Below are 15,116 nucleotides of genomic sequence, written 5' to 3'. Positions count from 1 at the left end.
ACCAGCGGATATTGGGAACTCCAACACTCTGGACATTTTAAAGAGAAGATTGAACTGCCACTTGACTGGTGTACTATAGGGTTCCTGCTTGGGCAGGGGGTTGAACTCGATGGCCTTCATGGTCCCTTTCAACTCTAACAATAAATAAATTAAATAAATAAATAAATAAATAATAAATCTGAAGGGGGAAAATACAGAATTCAAGAAAATAAAGTCTAAAAAGAGAAAGTAATTGTAGAAATCCCTTTTAAACCTAATACAGTGGTACCTCTACTTACGAACTTAATTCGTTCCATTACTAGGTTCTTAAGTAGAAAAGTTTGTAAGAAGAAACAATATTTCCCATAGGAATCAATGTAAAAGCAAATAATGCATGCGATTGGGGAAACCACAGGGAGGGCAGAGGCCCTGTTTCCTCCCAGGATATTCCTAGAGAGGCCCCACAGAGGCTTCTCCCCACCTTTTCTGCTCCTGTTTCCTTCCAGGAGTTTCCTAGAAAGGCCCCATGGAGGCTTCTCCCTGCCCTTTCCAGTTATAGTTTCGGAGGTTTGTAAGTGGAAAATGGTTCTTGAGAAGAGGCAAAAAAATCTTGAACACCTGATTCTTATCTAGAAAAATTCGTAAGTAGAGGCATTTGTAGGTAGAGGTAGCACTGTACTAGAGAAATGTGAAATTCTGATAAGATAGAAAACCAAGTGATACTGAAGAGACACTTGGGGCCAAAATATTTTGCAGCTCAAAGGCAAAAGGTGTCAAACCCCCAACCCCTATTTCAAACTAGGGTGTCTCTGCCTTCACCAGTTCAAACCATGAGCTGGGGTGGCGCAGCAGGTAGAGTGCTGTACTGCAGGCCACTGAAGCTGACTTGTAGATCTGAAGGTCAGCAGTTCAAATCTCATCACCGGCTCAAGGTTGACTCAGCCTTCCATCCTTCCCAGGTGGGTAAAATGAGGACCTAGATTGTGGGGGCAATAGCCTAGCTCTGTTTAAAAAAGTGCTTTTGCTAACATGTTGTAAGCTGCCCTGAGTCTAAGGAGATGGGCGGCATAAAAATTGAATTAATTAATTAATTAATTAATTAATTAATTAAAGACAAGTGGGGACAGGTCTTCAGTTTTCTAGCGATTCATAATATTTTAAGGAATATTTTTCCAGAAAGGAACCAGAATTAGACATGATGACTACACGTCTGAATAATCAAACCGAAACAGAATTTTATAAAATATGGGATAAAGTATATGATTGGTGGAATTTTAAAAATAGCATTAAAATTAAATATATAAGAATAACTGACTATTTGAAGAATTATAAGATAGAATGAAATAGTTTATATTATAACTAATTTAGAAGTGTTTATTTTTTCCTTTCTCTGTATTACTAATAATTTCTTTATTTCTCTTTTTATATATATATACATATACAAGTATATAACTTTTTAAAATACAAAGAAATTCAATTAACAAGTTTAATATTAAAAATATAGAATTAAATTCAAAAAGAATGTAATTCACAAGTGTGGTACTTCTGCATAGATCTGGTAACAGTTAGGGTTTTTTATATTCTGTATTAGTTAGACTTCTACGACAAGCGGAGCATTGGCAGCTCCTTAAATGTTTAATGTTGTATGTCTTTGTCCTTTTTTGAAAATAATAAAAAATATTTTTAAAAAATAAATCAATAAATAAATGAATGAATGAATGAATGAATAAAAAAACAAACAAACAAATAAATAACCTAAAATCATTCAAACTATTTTGGATCCTGATATTAGAAAACTCTTACCATCGAGAAAACCCAACAACTACTTCAACCATTCTCCTGACCTATGACATATTGGCCACAATTATCTAAGGGAGTGGAAGACTGGATATATCAAAGACTGAAAAGCAGACACTTGTCAAAGAAGTATTTGATAGAATCAAGAAGGTAAAGAAAGGCGGCACAAGGGAGATGAGCAAAATAGAATTGCATGATAGAAGGAGTTGGCTGCTGGCCAGAAGGAAAGAGATAAGCGGGAGGAAATACAAGAACCAAAACATTAAGAGAAAATGAGAAACAAGGTTATTTATTCTGATATCCTTCTGAAGATTAACTGTTGCACATGTATAAAAGCAAGAGGCTAATTACAAAGCATATTGTTGTTTGCAGAGATCCCATGTTAAAATCTAGAAGGTGTATGATTCTGAAAAGCTGCTATCAGTCTATTCAGACACTGATATAAAGCTGCTTCTTATATACATGGAAGGTCCAACTTTTAACATATGTACCTCTATCCATAATTAAGTGTTATTTATTTATTTGTTTATTTACTTACTTACTTACTTACTTACTTACTTACTTACTTACTTACTTACTTACTTACTTACCTATTGTTAGAGTTGAAAGGGACCATGAAGGCCATCGAGTTCAACCCCTGCCCAAGCAGGAACCCTATAGCACACCAGTCAAGTTCAATCTTCTCTTTAAAATGTCCAGAGTGTTGGAGTTCCCAATGTCCGCTGGTAGATTGTTCCATTGGTTGATCGCTCTGACCGTCAGGAAGTTCCTCCTTATCTCCATGTTGAATCTCTCCTTGGTCAGCTTCCAGCCATTGTTCCTCGTCCGGCCCTCTGGTGCCCTGGAAAATAAAGTGATCCCCTCCTCTCTGTGACATCCCCTCGTATACTTGTAGACTGCTATCATGTCCGCTCTGGCCCTCCTTTTCTCTAGGCTACCATGCCCAGTTCCCTCAGTCTCTCTTCGTAAGTCTTGGTTTCCAGTTCCTTAATCATCTTGGTTATGATTGGAAAGCTTTGCAAAAACTAATGGATGCTTCTTTGGCATGGGATTATGACATTTATTGTCATAGAAACATAGAAGACTGACGGCAGAAAAAGACCTCATGGTCCATCTAGTCTGCCCTTATACTATTTCCTGTATTTTATCTTACAATGGATATATGTTTATCCCAGGCTTGTTTAAATTCAGTTACTGTGGATTTACCAACCAAGTCTGCTGGAAGTTTGTTCCAAGGATCTACTACTCCTTCAGTAAAATAATATTTTCTCACGTTGCTCTTGATCTTTCCCCCAACTAACTTCAGATTGTGTCCCCTTGTTCTTGTGTTCACTTTCCTATTAAAAACACTTCCCTCCTGAACCTTATTTAACCCTTTGACATATTTAAATGTTTTGGTCATGTCCCCCCTTTTCCTTCTGTCCTCCAGACTATACAGATTGAGTTCATTAAGTCTTTCCTGATATGTTTTATGCTTAAGACCTTCCCCCATTCTTGTAACCCGTCTTTGGACCCGTTGTCTGTGTGCATTACTCTATTGATTGGCAGGGCAGCAATCTTTAGATTTCCAGAGTAAGAAATTGAAATTAAAGCTAGACACAGGCTAGGATTTCATTCATTCAATATACTCTGGTGCAATGGCTCAAAAGATAGTTGCTGTTTCTTGCAGTGACAGTGAATCTATGGCACAGGCGCCACAGGAAACACACAGAGCCATATTTGCTGGCATGTGTTGCCCTACCTAAACTCCGACGTGCATGTGTGTGCCGGCCAGCTGATTTTTGGCTCGCACAGAGGCTCTGGGAGGGCTTTTTTGGCTCCCAGAGAGCCTCCAGGGGGATGGAGGAGGACATTTTTACCCTCCCTGGGCTCCAGGGAAGCCTTGAAGCCTGGGGAGGGCAAAACATGAGCCAACTGGGTCCACCAGAAATTGAGAAACAGGCCGTTTCCGGCCTCCAGAGGGCCTCTGGTCAGTGGGGGAAGCTGTTTTTGTCCCTGCCAGGCATTAAATTATGGGTGTAGGCACTTGCACATGTGCAAAAGCATGCACACTTGCTCTTTCAGCACCAAAGTAAAAATAGGTTCGCCATCACTGTTCTATTGTTATAAGGAAGTGAAAAGGCTGATACTAACTGTGGCTAACTTGAATCTGCAGCATACGGGCAGAAAGCTTTGCGCATGCACAGAGGGTTAAAAAAAGAAAATGACGACATCCACAGTAGGTGGGCAGAGCCTCATGCTGCTACTGCTACTGGTTCTCCAAACCACTATAACTGGTACACTTGTAGCAGGCTGAATCAATAGCATTTCACTTCTTGTATGATCTGTCACACAGGTGATACTGGAAAATGTTTCCATATCCATCCTTCTGCAACAAGGTCTTATCAAGAAAAGGAACACAGATGTTATGTTGGCTTGAAGACCACATCGAGCTTCCCAGTGTTGTTTGGGAGCCAAATTGAAGAGGGGAGGCATTGTGGTTAGCTCTGGCCCAGCTCCTGCCCCAAGGACTGTGGATGTGGGGGAGACATCCACATGCCGCAGGCCTGTTTTGCTCCCGGTGGAATCTGCTGATGAAGGCTCCTCTGACCAAGAAGACAGGAGTGACAGGGAAGAGGAGAGTGTGGCAGACAGCTCAAAAGGAGACCAATTATCTAGCTCCTCCTTGGATTCGGAACAAGAGTTAATGATACAGCCACACATGCAGAGAGCGATGCATAGGCAGCAACAACTGAGAGATTATTATCAAAGAAAATGAGGCCACCTGTGGTTGGGTGGGGCTGTGGTAATTAGTGAGGCTGCTATAAATAGCAGCCTGTGGGTTTGGCCATTGTGGAGGATTATCTGATCGTTGTGTTTCATGACTGCATTGCTGACTTCGACCTTTGCGGGCTTCTTTTTCCCCGCTTTGAAACTAAACCAGAGCTAAGTGTGTTTCACTTTGTGAAAGAAGAAGGACTGTGAATTACCTCACAGCTGCAAGCTAAGTATCTCAGAACTGATATGGACTTGTACAAATTACCAGTTTGTTTGGAGACAAGTGCTCTTTGCTTTACAAAAAGAGGGCTTGGTTTATTTGCATTTTTGGTATAAGGAACATTGTTTTGAATGTGTGTCTGACATTTGTATCTGAATTTTCAGGAGGATTCTGCCAGAGAGCTCGACAGGACAGGAGGATAGAGTCTTAAATGATAAAATGGTGTGTCTATATACTTCTAAGTATCATTTTACTCTGAAATTCCTCACCCCAATTCTTTTATTTTTTTTCCTTTTCCTTTTTCCAAATTAGACCAGTCTTTTTCCTCTCACTCTTTTAGGGAATGATAAAACGGATGGGAGGAAGCCTCGTGGGTCTCTGCTCTGCATTTTTTTGCAAACTGATCTGAAAGAGAAGAGCAAATAACAGCAGAGAAAGGCAGAAATACTGGGTCTGAACTGGAAAGGCCGAGCTGCAGCTGAAGCATTGATTTCACATAAAATGTACAGATCAATGCGCCATACTTACTATATATGTCTGATTTTTGTGTGTGGCCAATGTAAAATTTAATCAATATGCTGAGGCTTTACATTTACTTACCTATTGTCAAACTCTGGCTGATAAATAATAAATAAAACACAAGCAATTACAAAATAACTCATACAATAAAATTCCTGTTGAAAACAAACGACAAAAACATTATTATTTAGCTTGGCCTAAGGGATAATAAAAATGTAACTAATTTTCAAAGAGTCAGAAGCCCTTCATGGCACCGGACCAGAATATCTCCGGGACCGCCTTCTGCCGCACGAATCCCAGCGACCGGGTTAGGTCCCACAGAGTTGGCCTTCTCCGGGTCCCGTCGACTAAACAATGTCGTCTGGCGGGACCCAGGGGAAGAGCCTTCTCTGTGGTGGCTCCGACCCTCTGGAACCAGCTCCCCCCTGAGATTAGGATTGCCCCCACCCTCCTTGCCTTTTGTAAACTCCTCAAAATCCACCTCTGCCGTCAGGCATGGGGGAATTGAAACTTCTCCCCCTTGATCATGTTGTTTTGGTGTATGATTGATTGTGTGCTACCAGAATCTGTGGAACAAATTTGAAAGCAGATGTTATTCTGCAGGGTTTGAAATGAGTTTGGCCTGCAAACAGTCTAGATGATATTACAAATCCAAATCAACTCCAAAGATAGCTTCACATCTGTTGTGGTTAGCTCTAGCCCAGCTCCTGCCCCAATGACTGTGGATGTGGGGGAGACATCCACATGCTGCAGGCCTGTTTTGCCCCCCGGTGGAATCTGCTGATGAAGGCTCCTCTGACCAAGAAGACATGAGTGACAGGGAAGAGGAGAGTGTGGCAGACAGCTCAGAAGGAGATCAATTATCTAGCTCCTCCTTGGATTCAGAACAAGAGTTAATGATACAACCACGCATGCAGAGAGCGATGCATAGGCAGCAACAACTGAGAGATTATTATCAAAGAAAATGAGGCCACCTGTGGTTGGGTGGGGCTGTAGTAATTAGTAAGGCTGCTATAAATAGCAGCCTGTGGGTTTGGCCATTGTGGAGGATTATCTGATCGTTGTGTTTCGTGACTGCTTTACTGACTTTGACCTTTTGTGTGCTGCTTTTTCCCCGCTTTGAAACTAAACCAGAGCAAAGTGTGTTTCACTTTGTGAAAGAAGAAGGACTGTGAATTGCCTCACAGCTGCAAGAGAAGTATCACAGAACTGATAAGGGACTTGTACAAATTACCAGTTTGTTTGGAGACAAGTGCTCTTTGCTATACAAAAAGAGTGCTTCGTTTATTTGCATTTTCGGTATAAAGACCATTGTTTTGAATTTTCAAACGTGTGTGTGTGTCTGAAATTGTATCTGTGCATTTTCGGGAGGATTCTACCAGAGAGCTCGACAGAACAACATCGAGCAGATTGTAGACGTCTAACCATGTGGTGAACATGAGTTCTTGGCCAATTTGTTATGGGACATCCAAGTGCAAGGAGAGTTGCAACTGAAGAATGACTAAAAGTCCCTCTCCTTCAGAAGCAACAGCTGGTATTTAAGCAGGAGTATAGAAGGACTCTCAAATCATAGAACCACCCTTTCAAAGATAGTGTGACCCATTCAATACCCAGAAACTTAGATAAATGTTTGGGTGCCAAATGTCAGAATATTGTTACTGTTATAATGGTTGGTCAAAGAGTCAGGCAGGTGTTTAGTGTGGATTTGACATTTGGACTACCAGTCTTTCCATCTGGATAATTTTTATCTACAAAGAAACTTACACACATTTTTGTGTGTGCTTGTTAGTGCTTTGTTTCATCTTCTTTCCTTAATACGACCAATTTTGTTGGCTCCCCCCCCCCATACCCCTAACCCTCTTTTCTATTCCAGGCGACTCTCATCACCTCAAGACTCGACTACTGTAATGCTCTCTACATGGGGCTACCTTTGAAAATTGTTCGGAAACTTCAGATTGTGCAGAATGCAGCTGCGAGAGCAATCATGGGCTTTCATAAATATGCCCATGTCACACCAACACTCTGCAGTCTGCATTGGTTGCTGATCGGTTTCTGGTCACAATTCAAAGTGTTGGTTATGACCTACAAAGCCCTTCATGGCACCGGACCAGAATATCTCCAGGACCGTCTTCTGCCGCACGAATCCCAGCGACCAGTTAGGTCCCACAGAGTTGGCCTTCTCCGGGTCCCATCGACTAAACAATGTCGTTTGGCGGGACCCAGGGGAAGAGCCTTCTCTGTTCCGACCCTCTGGAACCAACTCCCCCCGGATATCAGGGTTGCCCCCATCCCCCTTGCCTTTCGTAAGCTCCTTAAAACCCACCTCTGTCGTCAGGCATGGGGGAATTGAGATATTCCCTTCCCCCTAGGCTTATAAAGTTTATGCATGGTATGTCTGTTTGTAGGATTGGTCTCTTAAATTAGGCTTTTTAAAATTACTTTTTATATTAGATTTGTTATATTTGTCTTTTTTACTGCTGCTAGCCGCCCCGAGTCTGCGGAGAGGGGCGGCGTACAAATCTAATTAATAAAATAAAATAAATAAATAAACTCTACTTCTTTCCATCTTCCATCAATTTTCCACATATTTCCCCTATTGTACTGTCTCCAATTGCGTGCCATCCAAATTGCTTGTCTTTCGTTCACTGTAATCTTTTCTCTTGTTGTTTTCCAACTTTTTCTAATATTTGCACTAAAACTTTCTTGCCTCTTCCTTCCCACCCAATCTGCTAAATCCCAGAGACCTGATTATTCCTTGCCAACAAATCCTGAACCTAAAATTAAATCCCGCACACTGGGCCAATTGTTTAAAAAAGTAAAAGAAATAAATTATAAAGACAATTTAAAATGATCGAACCATTATGTTCCAAAGTGTGAATTTCACTTAAAATTTCATTTCTGTCATTTGCCTAAAGTTCAGGCTGTACAGAAGGAAGAAGTTGGCATTCATTTGTTGTTTTTGTCAAATCTGACAATATCTATTAATAAGACATTTGATTATAACTTGCCTTTTCAGATTCCCAAATGCAGCTGGAACCTGTTTTGTTTTTGTTTATAGCCGAGGCCCTTAATTTGCACTTGATTATACCCAGTCTTTTTAGGCAGTTAGGCCAAATGCTGGAAGATCCTAAATGCTGGCAACTCTCACAGAAATCCTAATTTGTGCACAATGTTATAATTATTGTATTCCAAGAAGATTAGCGTAATAAAAGGAACACGTATGGCAGAATATCAGAAGGAGTCTGGTAGCACCTTTTCGGACTAACAAATTTTTATTAAAGCACATAAGCTTTTGTGAACTACAACTCATTTCATCAGATGCTATAGCTCACAAAAGCGTATGGCTTTTAATAAAATGTGTTAGCATGAGAAAGTGCTACCATGCTCCTTCGGATTTTTGGCTACAAAAATCCTACAATGTCTATTATGGCAAAATAAAACCAGATTGCAAGGAGGAAAAAATTTCGTTTGGTCATAATCAATTTTCATACTATTAAGTGTTCTGTCGGGCTCTCTGGTAGACTTCTCCCAACAATTCACAGGTACAAATTTCAGACACACACACGTTTGAAAATTCAAAACAATGTTCTTTATAATGAAAAGTCACTTAAACTAAGCCCTCTTTTGGTATAGCAAAGAGCACTTGTCTCCAAACAAACTGGTAATTGGTACAAGTCCCTTATCAGTTCTGTGATATTTAGCTTGCAGCTGTGAGGCAATTCACAGTCCTTCTTCTTTCACAAAGTGAAACACACTTTGCTCTGGTTTAGTTTCAAAGCAGGGAAAAATCAGCACACAAAAGGTCTAAGTCAGTAAAGCAGTCACGGAACACAATGATCAGATAATCCTCCACAATTGCCAAACCCACAGGCTGCTATTTATAGCAGCCTCACTAATTACCACAGCCCCACCCAACCACAGGTGGCCTCATTTTCTTTGATAATAATCTCTCAGTTGTTGTTGCCTATGCATCGCTCTCCGCATGCGTGGCTGTATCATTAACTCTTGTTCTGAATCCAAGGAGGAGCTAGATAATTGATCTCCTTCTGAGCTGTCTGACACACTCTCCTCCTCCCTGTCACTCATGTGTTCTTGGTCAGAGGAGCCTTCATCAGCAGATTCCACCGGGGGCAAAACGGGCCTGCAGCATGTGGATGTCTCCCCCACATCCACAGTCCTTGGGGCAGGAGCTGGGCCAGAGCTAACCACAACATTAAGTGGAATAAAGCTTCACAGTTTTGTACTCCTTTTCAGTAAATTTATTTCAGTTCCTCTCTTCTCCAACCTTTTTGTTCTTGTGGGCATTCTTGGGATTGTCAAATATTTCACTGACTCTTTTACAAAATGGTTTGAACATGTCCAGGCAGAAAACTGCACAAAAATCTCAGTACACCAAAATGCTAAGTGACTTCCTTTGTAGCACCCCTTCCTTAGGATGCTCCCTGCTATCTATTTTTTTTAATATTTATTCATTTATTTATCTAGTTAGTTAGTTAGTTAGTTAGTTAGTTAGTTAGTTAGTTAGTTAGTTAGTTAGTTAGTCCAATACACAATGAGGGTTTTAGTGGGTATATATCTATATACACATAGTAAAATACATGATGAAGGTTATAGAGGAGATACTCATAGTAAAATATATCTAAGAAATAATAGAAAAGAAGATATAGTAATAGAACATATCAATGAAAGAATAGAAGAAGAGATATAGGAATAGAAGAAAGGTATAGGAGATATAGGAGAGCAATAGGACAGGGGACGGAAGGCACTCTAGTGCACTTGTACTCGCCCCTTACTGACCTCTTAGGAATCTGGATAGGTCAACCATGGATAATCTAAGGGTAAAGTGTTGGGGGTTTGGGGATGACACTATGGAGTCCGGTAATGAGTTCCACACTTCGACAACTCAGTTACTGAAGTCATATTTTTTTACAGTCAAGTTTGGAGCGGTTAATATCCCTTGGTAGATCAGTATGTAAAATAATTAATTGAATTAAGTCCTATTTGGACTACAGAGGCCATCTTGGAAATAAAGATGGTGCTAAAAGCTAGTACTTTGCTTTACAGCAATGCCACCTTCTTCCTCTTAAAATTAAAAATACCTCCCTCTCTGCCCCAATGTGTTTCCACTGCAAAACTGGAAACATGGAAGTTAGCCATAAGCAAATTGGTGTTCCCAGATGTCATATGAATGAAATCATTCCAAAATTCAGACTGTTCATATGTATGATATGAACATGTTTTAAATCTATGTAGCAATTTTTGTGATATCTTTCTCTCCTTCCCTCTTTCTCTCTCTCTTCCATTCCATTCATTCCATTGTATCCTATATTCAATTCAATCAATATATCCAACTACACTTCACCTTTTTTCCTCATGCTTTCTTTCTGCTCTCTGTATTTAAATTAAGGAGAAGAGTTGTTGGTTTTTTGTCAAACGTGTATATGAATACAAACAAAATATAAACATTAATGTGCATATATAAAACTACAAGTACATGATATTTTACAAAATACAGTGGTACCTCTACTTAAGAACTTAATTTGCTCTGTGACCAGGTTCTTAAATAGAAACGTTTGTAAGAAGAAGCATTTTTCCCATAGGAATCAGTGTAAAAGCAAATAATGCATGCAAACCCATTAGGGAAGAAATAAAAGCTCAGAATTTGAGTGGGAGGAGGAGGAAGAAGAAGAGGAGGAGGGACAGTTGCTGCTGAAGGAAGAAGATGAGATGAGGGGAATAAAAAAAATCCAAAACTTTAAGGCTTAAAAAAAAAAGAGGGACTGAGGCAGCGAGGATGAGCACGTGCCTCCTCTGTTCGCTCTGGGCTGCCAAAGCCTCCTTAAGTGCCACCAAAAGGCTCCTCTGGCAGCCCAGAAAAGCCCGAGATGGTCAGAATTAAAGGGGGAATGGCAGGAAACTGGCTGGGCCTTCGTGCCGCTCTCAAATTTCCTGGGAAATTTTTCCAGGCTTGGGTTCTTAAGTAGAAAATGGTTCTTAAGAAGAGGCAAAAAAAATCTTGAACACCCGGTTCTTATCTGTTCTGTCTGGGTGCCCCCAGACTTCAGCACCAACTGCAAAAAACAGCCAGACACGCTGGTAGAAACAAAAGCACTTTATAATTTGAAAATAAACACAGAGGAAAACCTGTTCTTCCCCACAGGCAGGCTATGAGACTTCACAGCAGACCTCTTGCTGGCACACCCACCTTTTCCCCTCAAGGTTTCAGTATTCAAAGTCACAAGCCAGAATTCCAAGACGCCAAATATCACAGCCAGGTCTCACGACTCCCAAAGATAATTCTCCACAAACCAGGAAGGGTGGGTCTGCCTTTTTAGCCTTTCCGGAGAGCACCACACCCAAACCCAGCTGTTGCCCATTCAGTGCTTGAAGTACCTGGCTAATTGTCCCCTTCGTTGGGTTGCCCTTCTCTGCCGGAAATCTATTATTCCTTGTGCCTGGTCATCTAAAGAATCCAGGCTGCTTGCTGGAGAGAGCTCCCCCTCGGGCTGAGATTCCTCCTCCTCGTCTCCCTCCTGTTCCTCATCCTTCCCCCCTGAGCAGAGAGCCGGCAGAGGGTCAGCCGTTCCCTGAGGGGCCTCAGACGGAATCACAACATTATCTAGAAAAGTTCTTAAGTAGAGGCCTTCTTAAGTAGAGGGACCACTGTACATGGGGACTTTAGGACAGGGACGATAGGCAGCTAGTGCGCTTATGCCATCCCTTAGGAATCTCTTAGGAATGGGGTGAGGACAATGGTAGACAGTTTAAGGTTAAAGTTACAGGGGTTGGGAAAGAAACTACAGAGACAGGTAATATATTGCAGGCATTGATCACTTTGTTGCTGAAGTCGAATTTTTTGCAATAAAGTCTGGAATGGTTTATATTAAGTTTGTGTCTATTGTGAGATTGTATGTTGTTGCTGTTAAAGCTGAAATAGTCATTGACAGGTAGGACATTGTAACATATAATTTTGTGTGCTACACTTAGGTCAGATCGAAAGCGGCGCAGTTCTAAATTTTCTAGGCTCAAAATTTCAAGTCTGGTGGCACTAGACCCCCTGATCAATAAATGTGATGTATGGCTGTGATTGAATTGGTTGGTTGATTTTAATATACTGGTTTTTTAGCTTTGTAGTTTTTTAACTAATTAGATTTGTTTTGTATGCACTGTTTTATATTATATCCCTGAATCTTCGCAGAGGGGTGGCACACAAATCTAATAATAAAATAAATAAAAATAAATAGGGTATTATGTTGCCAGTGTAGTGCTTATCTTGTGAAATATCTCAACATTCTCAATTATACTAATGTCCAATATGTAGTGTGGGTTCCAGACGGATGAGCTGTATTACAGAATTGGTCTGGTAAATGTTTTATTATAGAATAGAATAGAATTTTTATTGGCCAAGTGTAATTGGACACACAAGGAATTTATCTTGGTGCATATGCTCTCAGCGTACATAAAATAAAATAAACATTTGTCAGGAATCATGTGGTACAACACTTAATGATTGTCATAGGGGTCAAATAAGCAATGAAGAAGCAATATTAATAAAAATCTTAGGATATAAGCAACAAGTTACGGTCATACAGTCAACATGGGAGGAAATGAGTGATAGGAATGATGAGAAAAACTAGTAGAACAGAAGTGCAGATTTAGTAGAAAGTCTGACAGTGTTGAGGGAATTATTTGTTTAGTAGAGTGATGGCGTTCGGGGAAAAACTGTTCTTGTGTCTAGTTGTCTTGGTGTGCAGTGCTCTGTAGCGACGTTTTGAGGGTAGGAGTTGAAACAATTTGTGTCCAGGATGTGAGGGGTCAGTAAATATTTTTCCCGCCCTCTTTTTGACTCGTGCAGTATACAGGTCCTCAATGTTCTCCTTAATAGTGCAATGTTACCAGAGAAGAAGCTACGCAGGATTAGGTTGAACCACTCTTAATGCTTTCTTAGCAATGTTGTTGCAGTGGCCTCTGACACTTAGACCATGAGTTGCTCCCTCCCTGTATCCAAAGCTATAACGTTGAGCTTTGAGAACCCTAGCTTGTTGCTTTTCACACACATGTTTTTTCTCCTTGATTGACATCAAGTTTACTTACAAAATGCTGTGAACGAGAAGTAACAATTTCATTGCCTTCTCCAGGTTGTTGCCCTGTACAATTCCTGCAGCAAGAATCCCACTGAATAGAAAGGAACAAAAAGAAAAACCCAGTAGCCTGATGTTTTACATAGGTTGGTTTGTTCTGTAGAAAAGAAGGAACATAACAAAACTCTTGTTAACTTCACCCCAGGTTATGGGAGTGAGAAGGCACTCACGCTAGCGTTTTCTTAAAACTCACAGGAATGAAAAGCACTTAGAAAACAGTTTCTTTGAAAGGGAAACCAGAGCCATGACATCTCAAAACAACAACAAACTTTGCAGCAGTTTCAACTGCAAGCAGATAAAAGGAAATAAATCAGGTCAGCTTTTCAACACTGTTAGTGTGGGAAGAAAGAGATCTGGCACAACTTTTCAAACTGGCACAGACTCCTTATGTAAATTAACCATAGTTAGTGTTAACCCCAGTTTATTGATCCAAGCAAAACTTTAAAGTACATTTTTCCTCAAGTAAGAAAAGGCAAAGTTATGAATCGTTGCAGTAAGCGAGGTTTGTTGCTATCTTAACGATGTAAAATTCTTCAACACCACCGATAACACAACTACTCTCCAAAAAGACCTTGACGCTGTTTCTGAGTGGTCTAACACATGGCAACTCCAAATCTCAACTAGCAAATGCTCTGTCCTACACATTGGGAAGAAGAATCTGAATTCCAAATACGAACTGAATAATCAAATTATCACAGATAATCCCCACTCGGTTAAAGACCTAATAACAAAAGGTTTAAGTGCCAAAGCCCACTGCAACAATATAGCCAAGAAGTCTTCAAGAGTTGTAAACCTAATCCTACGTAGCTTCTGCTATGGCAATCTCACACTACTTACCAGAACTTACAAAACTTTTGCCAGACCCATCCTCGAATACAGCTCATCTGTTTGGAACCCATATCGCATCTCAGACATTAACACCCTTGAAAATGTCCAAAGATACTTCACCAGAAGAGCCCTTCACTCCTCCACTCGAAATAGAATACCCTACGAGACTAGACTTTCAATCCTGGACGTAGAAAGTTTAGAACTAAGACGCCTTAAACAAGATCTAAGTATTGCCCACAAGATCATATGCTGCAACGTCCTGCCTGCCGGCGACTACTTCAGCTTCAACCACAACAACAACACAAGAGCACACAACAGATTTAAATTTAATATTAACCGCTCCAAACCTGACTGTAAAAAATAAAATAAAAAATAAAAAAAAGTAACTGAGTTGTTGAAGCGTGGAACTCATTACCGGACTCCATAGTGTCATCCCCAAACCCCCAACACTTTACCCTTAGATTATCTACGGTTGACCTATCCAGATTCCTATGAGGTCAGTAAGGGGCGAGTACAAGTGCACTAGAGTGCCTTCCGTCCCCTGTCCTATTGCTCTCCTATATCTCCTAGACTTTTCTTCTATTCCTATATCTCTTCTTCTATTCTTTCATTGATATGTTCTATTACTATACCTTCTTTTCTATTATTTCTTAGATATATTTTACAATGAGTATCTCCTCTATAACCTTCATCATGTATTTTACTATGTGTATATAGATATATACCCACTAAAACCCTCATTGTGTATTGGACAAAATAAATAAATAAAATAAAAAGTTTTGTCATGATCTCTAAGTATAGTAACCGTGAAGACTTGTTTTTATTGTATCTGTGTCTTTTTATGTCATTGTAATCCACCCTGAGTCCTTTGGGAT

The sequence above is a fragment of the Erythrolamprus reginae genome, chromosome 7, assembly GCF_031021105.1.
Source record: "Erythrolamprus reginae isolate rEryReg1 chromosome 7, rEryReg1.hap1, whole genome shotgun sequence".
Taxonomy (NCBI): Eukaryota; Metazoa; Chordata; class Lepidosauria; order Squamata; family Dipsadidae; genus Erythrolamprus; species Erythrolamprus reginae.
The sequence above is the reverse complement of the archived record's forward strand: the minus strand, read 5'-3'. Positions refer to the sequence as shown.